Here is a 16179-nt window from a genome sequence, read left to right as displayed (position 1 = left end):
GGAAATGGTCTTCCAACAATCTTGACGGAGTTCCCAGAGATGCTTAGCACTTGTTGGCCCTTTTGCCTTCACTCTGCAGTCCAGCTCACCCCAAATCATCTTGATTGGGTTCAGGTCTGGTGACTGTGGAGGCCAGGTCATCTGGCGTAGCACCCCATCACTCTCCTTCTTGGTCAAATAGCCCTTACACAGCCTGGAGGTGTGTTTGGGGTCATTGTCCTGTTGAAAAATAAATGATGGTCCAACTAAACGCAAACTGGATGGAATAGCATGCCGCTGCAAGATGCTGTGGTAGCCATGCTGGTTCAGTATGCCTTCAATTATGAATAAATCCCCAACAGTGTCACCAGCAAAGCACCCCCACACCATCACACCTCCTCCTTCCTGCTTCACGGTGGGAACCAGGCATGTAGAGTCCATCCGTTCACCTTTTCTGCGTCGCACAAAGACACGGTGGTTGGAACCAAAGATCTCAAGTATGGACTCATCAGACCAAAGCACAGATTTCCACTGGTCTAATGTCCATTCCTTGTGTTCTTTAGCCCAAAGAAGTCTCTTCTGCTTGTTGTCTGTCCTTAGGAGTGGTTTTCTAGCAGCTATTTTACCATGAAGGCCTGCTGCACAAAGTCTCCTCTTAACAGTTGTTGAAGAGATGTGTCTGCTGCTAGAACTCTGTGCGGCATTGACCTGGTCTCTAATCTGAGCTGCTGTTAACCTGCGATTTCTGAGGCTGGTGACTCGGATAAACTTATCCTCAGAAGCAGAGGTAACTCTTGGTCTTCCTTTCCTGGGGCGGTCCTCATGTGAGCCAGTTTCTTTGTAGCGCTTGATGGTTTTTGCAACTGTACTTGGGGACACTTTCAAAGTTTTCCCAATTTTTCAGACTGACTGACCTTCATTTCTTAATGTAATGATGGCCACTCGTTTTTCTTTACTTAGCTGCTTTTTTCTTGCCATAATACAAATTCTAACAGTCTATTCAGTAGGACTATCAGCTGTGTATTCACCTGACTTCTGCACAACACAACTGATGGTCCCAACTCCATTTATAAGTCAAGAAATCCCACTTATTAAACCTGACAGGGCACACCTGTGAAGTGAAAGCCATTTCCGGTGACTACCTCTTGAAGCTCATCAAGAGAATGCCAAGAGTGTGCAAAGCAGTCATCAAAGCAAAAGGTGGCTACTTTGAAGAACCTAGAATATAAGACATATTTTCAGTTGTTTCACACATTTTAGTTAAGTATATAATTCCACATGTGTTAATTCATAGTTTTGATGCCTTCAGTGTGAATGTACAATTTTCATAGTCATGAAAATACAGAAAAATCTTTAAATGAGAAGGTGTGTCCAAACTTTTGGTCTGTACTGTATATATATTACATATTCTACAAGCAGGGCTTGTGGATTGTCCATTATTATAATATACAACATATAAAGTGCAGTGCAGGAGGGGAAGGCGAAGGACTTGACTAATCCCCCCAAATATTAATGATAGTGTGTAAAATAATCACAGGCTGCAATTACCCACAATGTTTTATAGTTTTGTTTTTTTAAACAATTAAAATCAACTTTTTCTTGTGGTTGTAAATGTGAAATAACAGTGAGAGCCATGATGACATCACAATGCACATGACATCATAGACATGACAGCTGGAGTAGAATGTATGAAGCTCTGCACCAGAGCCATCTTGTGTCACTAGGATCTGACAGCTGGAAGGGGACGAGTCCAGGTAGGGAGCACATTACTTTTAAGCTTTGGTATACTTATAGCGTATCCCCCGGATTTATCATGGATCGCCAGAAACACTCTGTAATAAGACATTTTCAGGACCACCCCTTACCTAAATGAGGAGTCACTGATGATCTGTTGATATTAACAAGTATGGCAGCTAAACCCCCAGCACTGAGCTGCTATATTGCTGGGGAAGCAGCGTTTTCCATGCCCCCTATAGCAGGAGGATGACAATGTGATGATACATATTTGTTGGGGGTCTTCCAGCTCTTTGCACTGCCCCCCCACTATGGCAGACTACAATGGCGCTCGCCCCCTATGTCACCCCTATGCTCTAGTAAGGCATGTAGATAGGGGGGGCTCAAGTTGGGACATCTTTATGGGGCTCCATTTTTGGATCGTTTTGCCATTGACGTGGTAGAATTACAGCACTTTGTAACAGAAATTTAGTAGCGTATGCCATCATTCTCTGTTGTCAGCTCTTTTGTTCCTGTTGAATTCGGGGGGACATTGGAGTTGTAGTTACTGGGGTCAGGACTGGCAGGATGGGGTCCTGGGTGGTATTTTAGTACATAGAGCAGTAGGTAATATAGATAAAATAAAAGGCTCCTTTTAAATGTGCGTCATAGAATTATAAAATGAGGTCGGGGTTTTGTCTTTTTATTGAATTAATTTTTTGTTGATGTTGTAAACTGGATCCATAAAAAGCAGTGAGAGTTTTAATGACATCACAGGGCGCGTGACATCATCGACATCCCATGACATCACAGATGAAATAGAATGTGCACATTTCTAAACCGGAATCATTTTATGTCTTTAACCCCGGACAGCTTGAAGGAGACTGGTCCAGGTAAGCGTCTCTTCACACAATCTTGGGGTCCTGTTTACACATCATGTAGCTGGGGGTGTCTGTGGTGAAGTTCAGCACTGCACCATTTTGCCCCCCAAAAAATCAGAGCCAACACATTTGTGTCATGTGCTTATTGCTGTGATTGTCAAGGTGATGCCTTTAGGGATCGCTGACACTGCTGAGTAGCCGGCATATAACTCGGATGAGTATAGCACTCACTCCAATGTTATACTATGGGGCAGTGCCAACTAGTGTTTATTTTCTCATGCCAAGTCAGCATGAGAAAAAAATTGCTGCATGCTGCAATTGGCAGAGTATATCAGACGACGCGCCCATACAAGTCTATGGATACGTGAAAAACATCGGACTGCACTCAGATGTCATCTGAGTGCAGTCCAATATACGCCGGCTGACTCACACAATTGAGAAGATGGAGAAATTAAATGCTCCATCTTCTCCACACCTGTGATCCGAATCTCGCATGCGAGAGAATTGGATCACAAACACAATATTGTTGATATTTTCCATTGAAGTAAGGTGAAGGTCTGGACAGTAAGAAACCCTTCCAGTGTCAATGACCACCTAATGGTTCAAAAATATCTACCCCACTTTTTGCTATCAAGTGTAGATTGAGCATCCCAGAATGCCAAACGGGATCCAGAAACCAGAATATTTAATACCTTATTTCAATCAGACTTCACCAATCTTTTTTCTTTTTGGTTTGTCCCATAGGGCGGAACGTTAAGTCGTCTGAAGAAACGCAGTGAGAAGGCATTCGTCTTGACTAGCGGAGAGGTTACTCCTTTTCTACAGGAGTCTGACAGGTAAGTGGACATTTTAACTCATCCATCAATTCCTCCCCTTGTAGATTTATTGCAGAATTGCCGTTTTAATCACCCAAAAAGCACATTGACCGGATATTTAACCAACTCACCACTTAGTTCAATCTAGCAATTTTAGGACTTCAATCCTGAAATACTTATTGGGTATAATGGCTCCACCGACTTAATTTCTAATATGTCCATTTTCCATCTTCAACCAAGAGGATATGCTGGTCTTGGAATATTTTCACTAGAACCGGTATAACTACGTCCATCATGCTCCTCCAGTTAGGAGGATAGACTGGGACATTGATGGTTTATCAGCCCCACACTGGCGGATCCAGATCCAACTTCCATTAGGAGGGCAGACTGGTATACGGTGGGGAAAAGAAGTATTTGATACTTTGCCGATTTTGCAAGTTTTCCCACCTACAATGAATGGAGAGGTCTGTAATTTTTATCGCAGGTCACTTCACCTGTGAGAGACCGAGTTTAAAAATAAAATCCAGAAAAATCACATTGTATGATTAACATTACATAATTCATTTGCATTTTATTGCATGAAATAAGTATTTGATACAATAGAAAAATAGAACTTAATATTTGGTACAGAAACCTTTGTTTGCAATTACAGAGGTCAGATATTTCCTGTAGTTCTTGACCAGGTTTGCACGCACTGCAGCAGGGATTTTGGCCCTCTCCTCCATACGGATCTTCTCCAGATCTTTCAAGTTTCGGGGCTGTTGCTGGGCAATATTGAGTTTCAGCTCCTTCCAAAGCTTTTCTACTGGGATCAGGTCTGGAGACTGGCTAGACCACTACAGGACCTTGAAATGCTTCTTATCGAGCCACGCCTTAGCTTGCCCTGGCTGTGTGTTTCGGATCATTGTCATGCTGGAAGACCCAACCACAACCCATCTTCAACGTGCTTACTGAGGGAAGGAAGATACATGACCCCATCCATCCTCCCTTCAATACATTGCAGTCGTCCTGTCCCCTTTGCAAAAAAAAGCACCTCCGAAGTATGAGGTTTCCCCCGCCATGCTTCATGGTTGGGAGAGTGTTCTTGGGGTTGTACTCATCCTTCTTCTTCCTCCAAACAAGGTGAGTGGAGTGGACACCAAAAAGTTCTATTTTGATCTCATCTGACCACATGACCTTCTCCCATGCCTCCTCTGGATCATCCAGATGGTTATTGGCAACTTCAAACAGGCCTGGATATGTGCTGGGGTGAGCACTGGACCTTGTGTGCCCTGCAGGATTTTAATCCATGATAGCGTAGTGTGTAACTAATGGTAATGTTTGAGACTGTGGTGCCAGCTCTATTTAGGTCATTGACCAGGTCCTCCCATGTAGTTCTGGGCTGATTCCTGACGTTTCTCAGAATCATCCTTACCCCACGAGGCGAGATCTTGCATGGAGCCCCAGACCGAGGAAGACTTAGTCATCTTGTGTTTCTTCCATTTTCTAATAATTGCGCCAACAGTTGTTGGCGTCTCGTGAAGCTGCTTGCTTATTGTCCTGTAGCCCATCCCAGCCTTGTGTCTTTTATACAGGTAATAAGTTCAAACAAGTGCAATTAATACAGGTAATGAGTGCAGAGTAGCAGGGCTTCTTAAAGAAAAGCTAACAAGTATGTGAGAGCCAGAATTCTTGCTGGTTGGTAGGTGATCAAATACTTATTTCATGCAATAAAATGCAATTTAATTATTTAAAAATCATATAATGTGATTTTCTGATTTTTAGATTTTGTCTCTCACAGATGAAGTGACCTACGATAAAAATGACAGACCTCTACGCTCTTTGTAGGTAGGAAAACTTGCAAAATCGGCAGTGTATCAAATACTTATTTTCTCCACTGTAGTGCTGTCCAACATGACACCATCAAGCTCATCTTACCACTCCATACCAGGAGGGTAGATTGGGGCATTAACAGTTTAATCACTTTGTGTCCACAAGGCCATCTCTTCCAACTAGGAGCCTTAACTGGACTTACAGTGGTTTTATTCAGCTTATTGCAGCCATGTCCAGCTTGCACCTCCAACAAGGAGAGTAAACTGAAATGTAGATGTTTATCAACTTAAATGCTGAGCAGTCCATCCTATGACACCGGACCAGGAGGAGCAGCTGGACTTACACTGGTTTTGCTCAGCTCAGCCATACCCAACTTACAAATCCAACTTGAAGGATAACCTGGAAACTAAATGGTTAACCAACTTAAACGCCAACCAGTCCAATTTATGACTCCAGACCCCGAATATTAATTGAACTTACAATGATTTCATGTGTCTTATGACCAGTGGCGTAACTAGAGTCTGAATATATATATCCCGAATATGTCCCCCATTCTGCCGCTGTTCTTTATTGTATAAAAAAAAACTAAGCCATTATACTCACCAGGGGTGTACATTCAAGTCATGGGGCTCCAGAGCATAAGTATAACGCACTCCCCATAGTCCTTCATATAGTATAATGCAACCCATAGTCCTCCATATAGTATAATGCATCCCATTCTCCTCTATATAATATACTGTACAGCCCATAGTCGTCCATAAAGTATAATGCACAGCTCCTAGTCATACATGTAGTATAATGCACCCCATAGTTTTCAATAAAGTATAAAGCACCTCCACAGTCATACATAGTAGTATAATGCACCACATCATAATATATAGCAGTATAATTCACCCCCATAGTCATATATGGTAATATAATGTACCTCCATAGTCATATAAAGTAGTGTAATGCACCCCATAGTCATATATAGTAGTATAATGCACCTCCATAGTCATATATAGCAGTATAATGCACCCCCATCGTCATATATAGCAGTATAATGCACCCCATCGTCATATATAGCAGTATAATGCAAGCCATAGTCCTATATAGCAGTATAATGCACCCCCAGTCATATATAGTAGTATAATGCACCCCATAGACATGTACAGTAGTATAATGCATCCTCATAGTCATATATAGTAGTATAATACACTTCATAGTCATCCATAGAAGTATAATGCACCCCCATCGTCACATAAAGCAGTATAATGCACTCCATAGTCATATAAGGCAGTATAATGTACCCCCATATAGTTTATATAGTAGTATAATGCACCCCATAGTCATATATAGCAGTATATTGCACCTCCTGGTCATATATAGTTGTATAATGTACCCCCATAGTCATATATAATACTATACTGCACCCCCATAGTCATATACACTAGTATAAAGCATCCCATAGTCATATACAGTAGTATAAAGCACCCCATAGTCATATATAGTAGTATAAAGCACCCCATAGTCATATATAGTAGTATAAAGCACCCCATAGTCATTTATAGTAGTATAATGTACCCCCATAGTCATATATAGTAGTATAATGCACCCCACTGTCATATCAGTATAATGCACCCCCATAGTCATATATAGTAGTATAATGCACCCACATAGTCATATATAGTAGTATAATACACCTTCATAGTCATATACAGAAGTATAATGCACCCCTATAGTCATCCGTAGTAGTATAATACAACCCCAATAGTCATCCGTAGTAGTATAATACAACCCCCATAGTCATATATAGTAGTGTAATGCACCTCCATAGTCATATATAGTAGTGTAATGCACCTCCATAGTCATAAATAGTAGTATAATGCACCACCATAGTCATAAATAGTAGTAAAATGCACCCTATAGTCATATATAGCACTATATTGCACTTCAGTCATATATAGCAGTATAATGTACCCCCATAGTCATATATAGCAGTATAATGTACATCATAGTCATATATAGCAGTATAATGCACCCTTATAGCCATATATAGTAGTATAGTATACCCCATATTCATATATAGTAGTATAATGTACCCCATAGTCATATAGCAGTATAATGCACCCCGTAGTCATATATAGTAGTATAAAGCACCTCATAGTCATATATAGTGTTACGGGTCCGGGGGTAGAACCTCTGTGCTATGGTGCAAGGAGGGACCCAGAGGGGCGTAACTAAGTATCAACCCGGACCGACCCTGGTCGTACGGCGGTTAACGACTCCGTGACCAGGGAGGGACCGAGCCGAGGGACCAGGTGCTACTCTGGGGATGACCTTGTAAGGGAGCAGGTGACCTTCACGGTACAGATGGCAGGGACTGACCGGAATAGCAGGTAGGCACAGCAGGCAGGCTGGCGAGCAGGAGTCTCTAGGTGGGCTGGCAGGTGGTCACGGCAAGTGACGGCAGGAGTCTCTAGGTGGTCACGGCAAGTGACGGCAGGAGTCTCTAGGTGGGCTGGCAAGTGGTCACGGCAAGTGACGGCAGGAGCCTCCAGGAAGGCACGGCAGGTAACAGGCAGGTCACAGGCAAGTGCTCCCAGGTGAGCGGGCTGACAGGCACGGCAGGTACCAGGCAGGCAACAGGCAAGTGCTCCCAGGTGAGCGGGCTGGCAGGCACGGCAGGTAACAGGCTGGTGGGCAAGACTGGTAGTCAGGCTAGCAGCGGGACCTGAGGGCTGAAGCAGAAGTCAGAAACACTGTGCAACAACTTTTGCTCGGGCACCTCCATTTTGGAGGAGGTGCCTTATATATGGGAGGACCCTCGGCTATTGGCCGAGGACTCCTTAGGACGGCGCACGCGGCCCCTTTAAGAGGGAGGGAGCGAGCGTGCCCTAAGCACAGTGCCCGGGGAGCTGCGCGCGCCGGCAACAGGAAGAGGAGCGCTGGTGAACGCAGAGCGGGGAGCGAGGAGGTGAATGGGACGGCGTCTCTGCCTAGCAGGGGGCAGAGACGCCGATGCTACATATAGTAGTATGGCAACTTATTTAAAATAAATATTTAAATACTCTACCCACCTTCCCTTCGCTCCCGCTCCGCAAGTCCTGTTGTGAAGCAGGCAGCTGACTTCGGCCTGTGACGGGAGTGCATGACGTTACTGCCATGCGCCCCGTCATGTGCTGGCCTATGATTGGCCGACAGAATGCATTGTCGCTAAAGGACCCAATAGGTATGTCCACAGCAATACACTTCAACTGGATGTGCGTAGGAGGACACACATCTAATTAAAGGTTCTGCTGGTGTCGGCGGGCCCCTGATCCTCCGGGCCTTTGTGACTTGCTGCGACCGCAGTCGTTACTCCCCTGCTAATCACAACCATGACCAACTTCAACTAGAAGGATAACTGGGACATAAATATTTTGCTAAGTAAAATGTCGACCAGTCCATTCTGAGACTCCCGACATCAGACTTAAAATAGCTTCATTCTGTTTAAAGCAACCATTTACACCTCCTACCAACAAGAGGCCAAACTGGGACATGGATAGCATATTGAACAGGTCTGCCTTTAACATCTAAGTATGAGGGATGGACTGGAAATTTGTTGGCCTCACCAGCTACCCTCAGGACTGTACTTTATTAAGGCACCTCCTTGTTGTTTGATAGGATCAGCCGTTATCACCCGGAAGTCATTCTTACCAATATCAGCAGAATTGCTAGTTAATGAAGCATTGAGACAGTAAAGAAAACAAGCCTACAAACCACAATCGGCTGACATACCACTGAAAGTAGCCCGGGGCGGGCGGGCGGGCCCCACAGTCCGAACCCGGGGCGGGCGGGCCCCACAGTCCGGACCCGGGGCGGGCGGGCCCCACAGTCCGGACCCGGGGCAGGCGGGCCCCACAGTCCGGACCCGAGGCTAGATCCGGGACAGGCGGCCTAACAATCCAGACACAGGGCGGACGGGCCCCACAGTCCAGGCTCGGGGAGGACGGGCCCCACAGTCCAGGCTCGGGTTGGACGGGCCCCACAGTCCAGGCTCGGGGCGGACGGGCCCCACGGTCCAGGCTCCGGGCGGACGGGCCCCTCGTTCCAGGCTCGGGGCGGACGGGCCCCTCGGTCCAGGCTCGGGGAGGACGGGTCCCACGGTCCAGGCTCGGGGAGGACGGACCGCACGGTCCAGGCTCGGGGAGGACGGGCAGCACGGTCCAGGCTCGGGTGAACAGGCCCCAAAGTCCAGGATCGGGGCGGACGGGGGGCCCCACAGTCCGGAGTCGGGGCGGGTGGGGGGCCCCACAGTCCGGACCCGGGGCAGGCGTGGGTCCCCACTGTCCAGACCTGGAGCTAGACCCGGGGCAGGCGGCCGCAAAGGCCGGACACGGGGCCGATGGGCCCCACAGTCAGGACACGGGGCTGGCTGGCCCCACAGTCAGGACACGGGACGGGCGGGGGGCCCCACAGTCAGGACACGGGGTGGGTAGGGGGCCCCACAGTCCGGATGCGGGGCTAGTCCCGGGGCAGGCAGCCCCACAGTCCTGGCTCGGGGCTAGACCCGGGGCCAGCCGGCCCCACAGTCCAGACCCGGGGCGGGCGGGGGGCCCCACAGTCCAGGCTCGGGCGGACGGGCCCCACAGTCCAGGCTCGGGGTGGATAGGCCCCACAGTTCACGCTCGGGCCCCACAGTCCACGCTCGGGGCGGACGGGCCCCACAGTCCAGGCTCAGGGAGGACGGGCCCCACCGTCCAGGCCCGGGGCAGACAGGCTCCCCTTTCCCACTCGGGGCGGGCATGTCCCACAGTCCAGGCTCGGGGCGGGCGTGCCCCACAGTCCAAACCTGGGGCTAGACCCGGGGCAGGCGGCCCCAAGTACGGACACGGGGCGGATGGGCCCCACAGTCTGGACTCGGGGCGGGCGAGCCCTACAGTCAGAACACGGGGCGGGCGGGCCCCACAGTCAGGACACGGGGTGGACGGGCCCCACAGTCCGGACACAGGGCGGACGGGCCCCACAGTCCGGACACAGGGCGGACGGGCCCCACAGTCAGGACATGGGGCGGGCGGGCTCCACAGTCAGGACATGGGGCGGGCGGGCTCCACAGTCAGGACATGGGGCGGGCGGGCTGCACAGTCAGGACATGGGGCGGGCGGGCCCCACAGTCCAGACCTGGGGCTAGACCCGGGGCAGGCGGCCCATAGTCCAGACATGGGGTGGACGGGCCCCACAGTCCGGACACGGGGCGGGCATATCCCATAGTCCAGACCTGGGGCTAGACCCGGGGCTGGCGGCCCCAAAGTCCAGACCTGAGGCTAGACACGGGGCAGGCGGCCCCACATTCTAGACACGGGGTGGACGGGCCCCACAGTCCGGATACGGGGCGGGCATGACCCATAGTCAAGACCTGGGGCTAGACCCGGGGCAGGCGGCCCCACAGTCCAGACCTGAGGCTAGACCCGGGGCAGGTGACCCACACTCCGGACACGGGGTAGACGGGCCCCACAGTCCGGACACGGGGTGGACGGGCCCCACAGTCCGGACACGGGGCGGACGGGCCCCACAGTCCGGACACGGGGCGGACGGGCCCCACAGTCCGGACACGGGGCGGACGGGCCCCACAGTCCGGACACGGGGCGGACGGGCCCCACAGTCCGGACACGGGGCGGACGGGCCCCACAGTCCAGGCTCGGGGCGGACGGGCCTCACAGTCCGGACACGGGGCTAGTCCCGGGGCAGGCGGCCCCAAAGTCCGGACAAGGGGTGGATGAGCCCCACAGTCTGGACACGGGGCGGGCGAGCCCCACAGTCAGGACACGGGGCGGGCGGGCCCCACAGTCCGGACACGGGGCGGACGGGCCCCACAGTCAGGACACGGGGCGGACGGGCCCCACAGTCCGGACACGGGGCGGACGGGCCCCACAGTCCGGACACGGGGCGGACGGGCCCCACAGTCCGGACACGGGGCGGACGGGCCCCACAGTCCGGACACGGGGCGGACGGGCCCCACAGTCCGGACACGGGGCGGACGGGCCCCACAGTCCGGACACGGGGCGGACGGGCCCCACAGTCCAGGCTCGGGGCGGACGGGCCTCACAGTCCGGACACGGGGCTAGTCCCGGGGCAGGCGGCCCCAAAGTCCGGACAAGGGGTGGATGAGCCCCACAGTCTGGACACGGGGCGGGCGAGCCCCACAGTCAGGACACGGGGCGGGCGGGACCCACAGTCAGGACACAGGGCGGACGGGCCCCACAGTCAGGACACGGGGCGGGCCCCACAGTCAGGACACGGGGCGGGCAAGCCCCAAAGTCAGGACACGGGGCGGGCGGGCCCCAGAGTCAGGACACGGGGCGGACGGGCCCCAGAGTCAGCACATGGGGCGGGCGGGCCCCACAGTCAGGACACGGGGCGGGCGGGCCCCACAGTCAGGACACGGGGCGGGCGGGCCCCACAGTCAGGACACGGGGGGGGCGGGCCCCACAGTCAGGACACGGGGCGGGCGGGCCCCACAGTCAGGACAGGGGGCGGGCGGGCCCCACAGTCAGGACATGGGGCGGGCGGGCCCCACAGTCAGGACACGGGGCGGGCGGGCCCCACAGTCAGGACATGGGGCGGGCGGGCCCCACAGTCAGGACATGGGGCGGGCGGGCCCCACAATCAGGACACGGGGCGGGCGGGCCCCACAGTCAGGACACGGGGCGGGCGGGCTCCACAGTCAGGACACGGGGCGGGTGGGCTGCACAGTCAGGACATGGGGCGGGCGGGCTGCACAGTCCAGACCTGGGGCTAGACCCGGGGCAGGCGGCCCATAGTCCAGACGCGGGGTGGACGGGCCCCACAGTCCGGACACGGGGCGGGCATGCCCCAAAGTCCAGACCTGGGGCTAGACCCGGGGCAGGCGGCCCCACAGTCCAGACCTGAGGCTAGACCCGGGGCAGGCGGTCCCATATTCTAGACACGGGGTGGACGGGCCTCACCGACCTGACATGGGGCGGACATGCCCCACAGTCCAGACCTGGGGCTAGACCCGGGGCAGGCGACCCACAGTCCGGACACTGGGCGGACGGGCCCCACAGTCCGGACACGGGGTGGACGGGCCCCACAGTCCGGACACGGGGTGGACGGGCCCCACAGTCCGGACACGGGTTGGACTGGCCCCACAGTCCGGACACGGGGTGGACGGGCCCCACAGTCCGGACACGGAGTGGACGGGCCCCACAGTCCGGACACGGGGTGGACGGGCCCCACAGTCCGGACACGGGGCGGACGGGCCTCACAGTCCGGACACGGGGCGGACGGGCCTCACAGTCCGGACACGGGGCGGACGGGCCCCACAGTCAGGACACGGGGCGGGCGGGCCCCACAGTCAGGACATGGGGCGGGCGGGCCGCACAGTCAGGACACGGGGCGAGCGGGCCCCACAGTCAGGACATGGGGCGGGCGGGCCCCCACAGTCATGAGATGGGGGGGGCGGGCCCGGGGGGGCGGGCCCCACAGTCAGGACATGGGGCGGGCGGGCCCCACAGTCAGGACATGGGGCGGGCGGGCCCCACAGTCAGGACATGGGGCGGGCGGGCCCCACAGTCAGGACACGGGGCGGGCGGGCCCCACAGTCAGGACACGGGGCGGGCGGGCCCCACAGTCAGGACACGGGGTGGGCGGGCCCCACAATCAGGACACGGGGCGGGCGGGCCCCACAGTCAGGACACGGGGGGGGCGGGCCCCACAGTCAGGACATGGGGCGGGCGGGCCCCACAGTCAGGACACGGGGCGGGCGGGCCCCACAGTCAGGACACGGGGCGGGCGGGCCCCACAGTCAGGACATGGGGCGGGCGGGCCCCACAGTCAGGACACGGGGGGGGCGGGCCCCACAGTCAGGACATGGGGCGGGCGGGCCCCACAGTCAGGACACGGGGCGGGCGGGCCCCACAGTCAGGACACGGGGCGGGCGGGCTCCACAGTCAGGACACGGGGCGGGCGGGCTACACAGTCAGGACATGGGGCGAGCGGGCTGCACAGTCAGGACATGGGGCGGGCGACAGTCCAGACCTGGGGCTAGACCCGGGGCAGGCGGCCCATAGTCCAGACACGGGGTGGACGGGCCCCACAGTCCGGACACGGGGCGGGCATGCCCCATAGTCCAGACCTGGGGCTAGACCCGGGGCAGACGGCCCCACTGTCCAGACCTGAGGCTAGACCCGGGGCAGGCGGTCCCATATTCTAGACACGGGGTGGACGGGCCTCACCGACCTGACATGGGGCGGACATGCCCCACAGTCCAGACCTGGGGCTAGACCCGGGGCAGGCGACCCACAGTCCGGACACGGGGTGGACGGGCCCCACAGTCCGGACACGGGGTGGACGGGCCCCACAGTCCGGACACGGGGTGGACGGGCCCCACAGTCCGGACACGGGTTGGACGGGCCCCACAGTCCGGACACGGGGTGGACGGGCCCCACAGTCCGGACACGGGGTGGACGGGCCCCACAGTCCGGACACGGGGTGGACGGGCCCCACAGTCCGGACACGGGGCGGACGGGCCTCACAGTCCGGACACGGGGCGGACGGGCCTCACGGGGCGGACGGGCCCCACAGTCTGGACACGGGGCGGAAGGGCCCCACAGTCTGGACACGGGGCGGACGGGCCCCACAGTCCGGACACGGGGCGCACGGGCCCCACAGTCCGGACACGGGGCGGACGGGCCCCACAGTCAGGACACGGGGCGGGCGGGCTCCACAGTCAGGACATGGGGTGGGCGGGCCCCACAGTCAGGACACGGGGCGGGCGGGCCCCGCCCGCCCCCACAGTACAGACCTGGGGCTAGACCTGGGGTAGGCGGCCCATAGTCCAGACACGGGGTGGACGGGCCCCACAGTCCGGACACGGGGCGGGCATGCCCCATAGTCCAGATCTGGGGCTAGACCCGGGGCAGGCGGCCCCACAGTCCAGACCTGAGGCTAGACCCGGGGCAGGCGGTCCCATATTCTAGACACGGGGTGGACGGGCCTCACAGACCTGACATGGGGCGGACATGCCCCACAGTCCAGACCTGGGGCTAGACCCGGGGCAGGCGACCCACAGTCCGGACACGGGGTGGACGGGCCCCACAGTCCGGACACGGGGTGGACGGGCCCCACTGTCCGGACACGGGGTGGACGGGCCCCACAGTCCGGACACGGGGTGGACGGGCCCCACAGTCCGGACACGGGGTGGACGGGCCCCACAGTCCGGACACGGGGTGGACGGGCCCCACAGTCCGGACACGGGGTGGACGGGCCCCACAGTCCGGACACGGGGTGGACGGGCCCCACAGTCCGGACACGGGGCGGACGGGCCCCACAGTCCAGGCTCGGGGCGGACGGGCCTCACAGTCCGGACACGGGGCTAGTCCCGGGGCGGGCGGGACCCATAGTCATGACACAGGGCGGATGGGCCCCACAGTCAGGACACAGGGCGGGCCCCACAGTCTGGACACGGGGCGAGCGAGCCCCACAGTCAGGACACGGGGCGGGCGGGACCCACAGTCAGCACACGGGACGGACGGGCCCCACAGTCAGGACACGGGGCGGGCGGGCCCCACAGTCAGGACATGGGGCGGGCCCCACAGTCAGGACATGGGGCGGGCGGATGGGCCCCACAGTCAGGACATGGGGCGGGCGGGCCCCACAGTCAGGACATGGGGCGGGCGGGCTCCACAGTCAGGACATGGGGCGGGCGGGCTGCACAGTCAGGACATGGGGCGGGCGGGCCCCACAGTCTGGACACGGGGCGGGCGGGCCCCACAGTCAGGACACGGGGCGGGCGGGACCCACAGTCAGGACACAGGGCGGACGGGCCCCACAGTCAGGACACGGGTCGGGCGAGCCCCACAGTCAGGACACGGGGCGGGCGGGACCCACAGTCAGGACACGGGGCGGGCGGGCCCCACAGTCAGGACACGGGGCGGGCAGGCGACCCACAGTCCTGACACGGGGCGGGCGGGCCCCACAGTCAGGACACGGGGGGGCGGGCCCCACAGTCAGGACATGGGGTGGGCGGGCCCCACAGTCAGGACATGGGGCGGGCCCCACAGTCAGGACATAGGGCGGGCGGTCCCCACAGTCAGGACATGGGGCGGGCGGGCTCCACAGTCAGGACATAGGGCGGGCGGGCCCCACACTCAGGACACGGGGCGGGCGGGCCCCACAGTCCAGACCTGTGGCTAGATCCGGGGCAGGCGGCCCATAGTCCAGACACGGGGTGGACGGGCCCCACAGTCCGGACACGGGGCGGGAATGCCCCATAGTCCAGACCTGGGGCTAGACCCGGGGCTGGCGGCCCCACAGTCCAGACCTGAGGCTAGACCCGGGGCAGGCGGTCCCATATTCAAGACACGGGGTGGACGGGCCTCACAGACCTGACATGGGGCGGACATGCCCCACAGTCCAGACCTGGGGCTAGACCCGGGGCAGGCGACCCACAGTCCGGACACGGGGTGGACGGGCCCCACAGTCCGGACACGGGGTGAACGGGCCCCACAGTCCGGACACGGGGTGGACGGGCCCCACAGTCCGGACACGGGGTGGACGGGCCCCACAGTCCGGACACGGGGCGGACGGGCCTCACAGTCCGGACACGGGGCTAGTCCCAGGGCAGGCGGCCCCAAAGTCCAGACACGGGGCGGATGAGCCCCACAGTCTGGACACGGGGCGGGCGAGCCCCACAGTCAGGACACGGGGCGGGCGGGACCCACAGTCAGGACACAGGGCGGACGGGCCCCACAGTCAGGACACGGGTCGGGCGAGCCCCACAGTCAGGACACGGGGCGGGCGGGACCCACAGTCAGGACACGGGGCGGGCGGGCCTCACAGTCAGGACACGGGGCGGGCAGGCGACCCACAGTCCTGACACGGGGCGGGCGGGCCCCACAGTCAGGACACGGGGGGGGCGGGCCCCACAGTCAGGACATGGGGTGGGCGGGCCCCACAGTCAGGACATGGGGCGGGCCCCACAGTCAGGACATAGGGCG

This window comes from Phyllobates terribilis, unplaced genomic scaffold, assembly GCF_046119375.1.
Source record: "Phyllobates terribilis strain yellow unplaced genomic scaffold, ASM4611937v1 Scaffold_70__1_contigs__length_7381418, whole genome shotgun sequence".
Classification (NCBI taxonomy): domain Eukaryota; kingdom Metazoa; phylum Chordata; class Amphibia; order Anura; family Dendrobatidae; genus Phyllobates; species Phyllobates terribilis.
The sequence above is the reverse complement of the archived record's forward strand: the minus strand, read 5'-3'. Positions refer to the sequence as shown.